The sequence below is a fragment of the Bidens hawaiensis genome, unplaced genomic scaffold (genome assembly GCF_021521415.1).
Source record: "Bidens hawaiensis isolate Kalapana, Puna unplaced genomic scaffold, B.hawaiensis_p1.1 tig00000142_1, whole genome shotgun sequence".
Taxonomy (NCBI): domain Eukaryota; kingdom Viridiplantae; phylum Streptophyta; class Magnoliopsida; order Asterales; family Asteraceae; genus Bidens; species Bidens hawaiensis.
The window spans coordinates 5,281,349-5,289,273 of NW_027491019.1; positions in this window are offsets into that span (position 1 = coordinate 5,281,349).

The window sequence follows — 7,925 nt, forward strand, 5'->3', positions numbered from 1 at the left end:
CTCTATAACGATTGCAATATGCACTTGAATTGGTTTACACCAATGCAGGTGTCTTCGTATAGACCGACTCCAACCCTATTTCACCCATCTCCTCACATCCATTCATTTTCTACACGTGAAACAATAAATTCCATTATAATATGCTTTGATTCATCATCATCATCGTACTCAGTATATCCCACCAATAGCAAAGCTATAGTAGGGTCTGAGGAGGGTAAGAGGTAGAACAACAAAATTTAATATGCTTTGATTAAAACAGGAAATTCAAGAGGTAGAACAACAAAATTTACGGCTAGTGCATTATTTTATAGTTCCTATACATTATACACAGCAAGTTTTCTATCTGACCAGAATTCACAAATCCTAAATTACACCTTAGTAAATTATTCCAAAAAACACCGTTTAAATAAAAACATATATTTTGCAGAACATCTAAGCGATTATAAGAAAGTGGCAGGTTTAATTTTTATTTTCTAAAACCACTATTTTCAACCTGACTCTATTTTGGCTAAAACCCATTTTGAAAATTATAAAGTTTGACTCCCTGAAGTCAACAAATGAAAAATGAACAAGGTAGCAAAACCTTACCCTATATTAATGGATGTTTCAATTTTATCACCAGTTAGAACCCATATTTTGATTCCAGCGTGAGCATGTTTGTCAATGGTCGCAGGAGCTGCATATTAAAAGACGCAATGCAAGTTAATTATAAAATGGGTAATATATAAGTATAATATTCACATAATTATAAATTACTTTTGTGTACTATTTGTAGTGTGTCACTTGCTATTAATTGAAACTGTGAAATATAAGAACTGGCGTGTTTCTAAATGTTCGGTTGTGTTGCGGACTGCTACGATATTTTCTTTAGAAGCTCTTTAAGCAAAATGGTTAAAGTGAACTTAAACCAATTGTAGTGCATTTTTAATTTACATGGAGAACACCAAAATAAGCATCACATACTTGAACCATAAGGTATAAAGCATATACAACATCCTTTTTAATAAAGTTGTAACATGCTACTGAATCACACGTTTAAAACAATTTTCGGGCTGATTTTTGTTCAGGTTCGTCTCAAGATTTTAGGTTCGTGTCAGTTTGAACCAAATCACCTATGAACACAACTCGTTAACACCCGTAGTTAAAAGTGGCACATAGTTCAGTTTTAAAACATAAAACCCCTTAAATCAAGATAAGCGACCTAACAACACTACATGTTACAAAAAAAACAAAACGAAACAATAAAAAATGAACTAATAATATACCAGTTATATACCTGCAAAATTAGTGGATTAGCTTGCATCACTGAACGAAAAGCTTCAAACTGTTGACTCTTTCACTCATCTTAGCGTCTCGAGATAATTATCTTCCAAACTCATCGTGAAAGAATTTCAAGTTTTCCCTACAACAACCCATTGATTTCTAAGAAAAATAAGTAATTTCATAAAATTAAATAAATAGATAAACATTAAGGTTACTCGTTTTGACCCAAAACTCACCCGGTTCCTAAAACCTGCAAGGATTTCCATTTCACCCTCAACCAATTATAAAAATTAAGTCACAAACTAAAACAGACAAAAAGAGGTTTTGGTTTAAATGAGTTTGTGTACTTCCTCTTGCGTTTTGTCTTTAAATCCAGCTTTTTCCACCTCGTCCCGTCCTAAAAAAGATCCTCGAATTCTGAAATTTTAACAGTGATGCTATAAAATAACAATTAGGTAAAAAATCATTCATATAGTTTTACAAAAGTTGATTAAAAAAAAAACTTACGTTAGTTGATTTGATCAGATGATGACGATTCCAAGATGGACGCTTCATGTGGGCTCCACCACCTAATTTTGCCAATTTTTCCATTACCTGAAATCAGTGCCATTGTTTGGTGAATGCTTAGTTAGTTTACAGCCCTAACCGTTAGTGAGTCATACGGGTGTGCACAAAACCAAAAAAAACAAATTGAAACCAAAAGAACCAAAAAAACCGAACCGAAAAAACCAAACCGATTTAGAAACCGGCGGTTCAGTTTTGAACTTTAGCAAAAACCGAAATATTGGTTTTGTTTCAGTTTTGTATTTTGTTGAAAACCGAAAAAACCTAACCGAAATAACAAAAAAAATCAAAATTACCATAACATCTTAACCGTAACCATTAAAAGAAAATATACCGATGACTATTTGTTTAGTTTTAACATATGCTTAATAACATATATAAATGGTGTCTACATCATCATTATCATCATTGTACTCAGTATGTCCCACCAATAGAAAAGCTATGGTAGGGTTTGAAGAGGGTAAGATGTAGACAGCCTTACCTCTACCCCATAGGGATAGAGAGGCTGCTTCCGATGAGACCCCCAGCTCGATAGTAGTTTTGCATCAAGCCTTGGACATAAGGCACATAGCACTCAATCATCGGGACACCGGCTGATCGGTGCATGTACCCTTGTCTTCCGGCTATCAACGCCACCACATGATGCCTGATTAACCTTCCGCCACTTTTAACGTTATTTTCACGAGATTAGTAAAATAACGTCAAAATTAGTGCAATTTCACTTTTGCCCACCCGAGGGTTCACACGAGGGACATACTAAATGGTGTCTACATATGATTACTAAATAATAATACTTGTACTTTTAGTTTTGATTTTAAATCTATCTTTTATAAGCTTTTAATAATATTTGAGGTTCAAATATTCAATATTCTATATTAATCATTAGTTTAAATAAAAAACAATTATCATGCCAATTTCAATATCCTGGGTCAAGTTTATTTTGGCCCAAAATGTTTTGCCTCGATTAGCAAAATCGAAAAAACTGCATCCAAAACCGAACCGAATCCAAAAACCAAAAAAACCGAAGTCGAATGGTTTTAAAAAGTCAAAAAACCGAATGTTTGGTTTTTCGGTTCCAGTCAAAAACTGCACCACGCACACCCCTAGTGAGTCAATGGCAATAAAATTTTATATGAATTTAACATTTTAAAAATTGATTTAACATGTTTCTTTTTGGAGAACTTTGATCAAAGAACTGAATACATGAACCCATTAATTAATTTTATCTAAAGAAAACTTTGAGAACATTAGGTATAAATATATATTGCTTTATGTCATATTTAATTTTAAAAGTCAAACTAAACACATTTTAAAGGTCATTTAACTTTAAACGAATACGAACACAAACACGAACAATTAAGCGGACACATATTTGTGTTCATAATCTTTCGTTTAAAAAGTGAACATATCCATCCGTGTTCATTCATTTAACTTACACGAACACATAACAATTAATAGGACAAATATTTGCGTTTATGTTTTTGTTCGTTTAAAAAGTGAAAATGTTCATGTTCGTTTATGACCGTTGGTATAAAACCTATAAAAAAACATAGATGAACATCATTTAACATAGAGAAGAAAGCTTACTTTTACTCTTGTAGAAAGTAATCAATGAGCCATAGAATCCATCCCATCTTCCTCAATTACTATTGCCAGCAATTGCAAAAATGGGCACTTGATCATTCAAGTTTACCAACAGTTCACAATTTAAATATATATGCATATAAGCCAAAGAAGATGCAATATAATAGTCTCAAACAAATGCAAATTATCAACAAAAGCAAGAAAGAAAATGCGTTTGTTTGGTAAAATAATAGTTAGGTAACCATATTTTACTCGTTTATCCATACGCAATAATATTTTTTTTTTGACATTTTTCAAATGTAAGTATACCTTATTGGCTTCTTTGTCTGAAAGTTCTTTCCAAGCACTCAACTTCAAAGCTTGAGTACGCTGCCTGATTACCATTAACAAACTTATCTTAGGACCAGTATAGTGAGCTAAAGCGTACTTTTAACTCGATTTGCATTATACAGAATACAAATGTTCACAGGCTTACAACCACATTGTGCCATGAGAAAATAAGTCCATAAGCTTAATACATAGCATATCAAATTCTTTTAAAAAAACCCACCGGTTAAAGAATCCTATATACAAATCAACCACAATCCTCTTACTTCATAAATCAATATCACACAACAAATTGATACAATGAAATGCTTACAACATCAACTTTGAAGGGTCCAAATGGTCTCGTGTCTCAAAATCATCTCCATATCCAGCTCCAATTATCTAAAAATACAATTTTTATACTCCCCACAATAAAAAACAAACCCTAGAAACCCCTATTCCAAAATTAACCCCTAATTCGATACAGTTATCACAAAAAGATCAATAATTTCGCATATTTTATACAAAAAGTTACCTCTTCCATGATAATCGTGGTGGGTGTAACTTGAAATCCATTAATCGGGACACCTTCTTCGAACCCATAACCACTCCTAAACTCGTTCTTTCAATTATGTTGTGGGTCAAGGAAGTAGCTGTGTCAAACACAAGAAGCAGCTAGAAAAAGAGAGAACGAATGAAGAAATCATGAAGGAGAGAACGTTTTTGATTTCAGACCTGAAAAATGGTTGGTGAGAGAACATGATTTGAAATTTGAAATCGGAATATAGATTTTAAGAGTGGGAGGGGCTTGTTACCGATGCACCGGTCATCACTGCTATCTTAATTCTATACTTTTGTACCCATAAATATCACTGGTGACACCTATCCACAAATACCCTAGAATATTTATATGTAATAATAATAATTAACACACATTTATGTTATCCAACATTCATATATTTTTCATGACAAAGATTTGCCATTAATTGCAATTTGGCAATCTACCCACATGGGTCGGAGTGGGTTTGCTTTATGGGTTGGAACCCATAAAGCTTACCCTTGCATGTGCCCCTTCCCCTGACCTGAATGTGCAAAGCTTTGAGCGGGATTTCAAAGATGTAATAAGGCATGTACATCGTTCTTAAAGAGTTGTAAAACTCTTTTTTTTAAGAGTTTTTGTGAAAAAACTATCTTACATATTCTATATGTATTTTAATATAGTATAGTTAATAAGTTAAACAAATAATTAATAATAAAAAAAAAACATGAGCTAAAAGAAATAAGTATACGTGTGCCATATGATATAAATTGACTATCCATGAATATAATATAACGTAATAATTGATTGTGCTCTCTCTAACGCACCACATGTCTATTCGTAAAGAATAAACGGGCTTGTGGCTTTTGGGCTGGACATCATCATAATAAAAGATCCAAAGACATTTGAAAGGGGGCTGCTACGAGGATTTGAAAAAAAAGGACGACTGAAACATAAAGTCAGAAAGGACAGACTTTTGACGGCAGAAAAGAAGGCAGGAAGCAAAGGAGAAGCAATCAAGTTTGTTAATCTTTGGTTTTGAATTCAGTTTGGAACATGAGTTTTGCTACTATTTATGATTTGTGTTGTTTTATAATTGTTATGAGTAGCTAAACTGTTTGAGCTACTTATATTAGGTGAATCAACGATGATTTGACGATTGTTTGGGTGTTTAACTAGTCTTTGATTGTTTTTATATTAAAGTTCATATTTTGTTATTTTATTATGTGATTGTTGTTGTGACTGATTAGTTTTGATGTTATTAAAACCCATATGGTTGCATGAATTAGTTTCGTGTTTAGTATGGGGTTGCATGTTTACAGATTACTTGGTGTTTTTGATTATTTATGTGTAAGGCCCCGATCCCGTGTGCTACTTTAGCGTTGGATTTACTCATAAACACAGTTCTTAATATCAGAGTGAATTAAAACTTTTCGTGGAATAATTAAGACATCAACCAACCAATACAAAATATTAAAATCTCATAACATAAAACAAACGTCATGACAATTCTTCTTCAGATGTCAGCATCTTCAGTCCAATGCCATGTGTGTCTCTCAAGCTAGCTGCCAAAACCTATTTGCCTGCATGCAAACTAAAAGTCAACTATGCTGAGTGAGTTCCAGTTAATCAGGCAACATACATTGCATTCACATACTTACTTACATACGTATCCGAAGATACATACATACATACATACATACCTTCATATTTCCATTCTTTTAGCCTATGCAATACATACATACATACCTATCTATATGTTTTAATAGGCATTTTGCCCTATAACCTTCGCATATTTTATTAGGGTATGTTCCCTACATTCGTAGATATTCTTAAGGCATGTTCCCTAAATTCGTAGATATTATTAGGATATGTTCCCTGCATTCGCAGATATTATTAGGGTATGTTCCCTACATTCGTAGATATTATTAGAGTCTTCCCCGTACATTCACATATATTATTAGGGCATGTTCCCTACATTTGCAGATATTATTAGCATATTTCCCCAACATTCGCAAATATTAATAGGGTATGTCCCCTACATTCACATATATTATTAGGGTCTGTTCCCTTCATAACCATACAACCATACATACTTTTCCATACAACCAAACATCCATGCATACTTTTAGTTATGTATTTTCATATACATCTACGTACATAATCTTAACCCTTTCTATAACATTCAAATTTCATTTATAAACATTCATATAGTATACACTTACCCCTTAAGGTAAGTGTATTAACTATACACATAGGAGTATGCACACAACCCCGAAAACATAACAGAGAAAATGGGCTAGAAACTCACTTGGGTCATCTCAATATTACTAATCAAGTCGTCAAGCTAATCCGTCTTAAGGTCAAACAAATCGAATCGAACAGGCCAAACAAATCGACTCGAATTTAGCAAGCGAAACAAATCGAATAGGCTAAGTAAATTGAATTGATTTTAGAAAACAAATCGAATCGACTTTAGCAAACGAATCGAATCGAATATTCAAACAAATCGAGTCGATTTTCTTTCAATCGAATCGAATCGAATCGACTTTTAAACGAATCGAAACAACTTCTTTCAAACGAATTGAATTCCTAGAATTCTATACAAAACTAGTTTTTCATGCACTATTTGTTTTAATCATTTTCTTTCATCCCATTACGACTAGTTTTACCAATATACCCAGTTCTGGGTCCCAACAACTTCATTTTCTTGCTTTTACTTGGTCCGAACGTCACCCATTAGCCTTGGTTCACACCCACTAAATCGTTTGCCATAAATCTTATTTTTTTCCTACATGTTAGATTCCGATTTACTATCCTACCAAGTTTAATGCAAAACCGACTTCGTTCCCCGTCCTTTTCACGAACCGAACACTACTCGTTTTACCCGAAATGAACCAACTAACCTGTTTACTCATAAGTTTCATTACTTTATCAATAATCCTGACCCGTTCTATCATTCTACAAATTTTCATGCAAATCCGTATACGAAAAGTAAATGTTTTTAACAAAAACGTACCTTTGAGGTTTATGTTTAAAATTGCTTAAATAGACCATAACCATATCAAACGAACTCAGAATTGAGTGGTTAAAGCGGATACATAACCGTCTAGCCACGATATACTAACCCATCAGCTCTCAATCACCGGAAACCGCCGCTACAGTTGCCGGAAAACCAAAACAGTTGCCGGAAATCTTCATTTTTAGCTGTTATAGTTTTGCTTTTAAAAACCGGACTTACCAAACTCTGATCGAGGATCTGAGCAATGGGAATCTACCTTTATATGCCATGAACACTCAATTAAAATATGAGACCGATCCGACTGTTAGATCTCTGAAAACTGTCAGATCTTTGTGGGTTGCTCTCTCAAAAACGGGAATTTGGTAAAAAAAAAAATAAGTTTGGAGGGTAGGATGGTTATAAATGAGATGGTGGCCACATTTATAGGAAGATGATATGGTTTCATGTTTAACTTTTCATCTAATGACACTTAACACCCTCATACTTTAGAGAATTACCTTTATTATACTTCAGTTAAATCCTTATTCATTGAAAATAGTAAACGAAATTTGGGTTGTTACAAGTCTACCCACCTTATAAGAGGTTTCGTCCTCTAAACCTGCTTAGTCCTTGTAAAATGAATATTTTCTGTATTCACATCCTTTATTG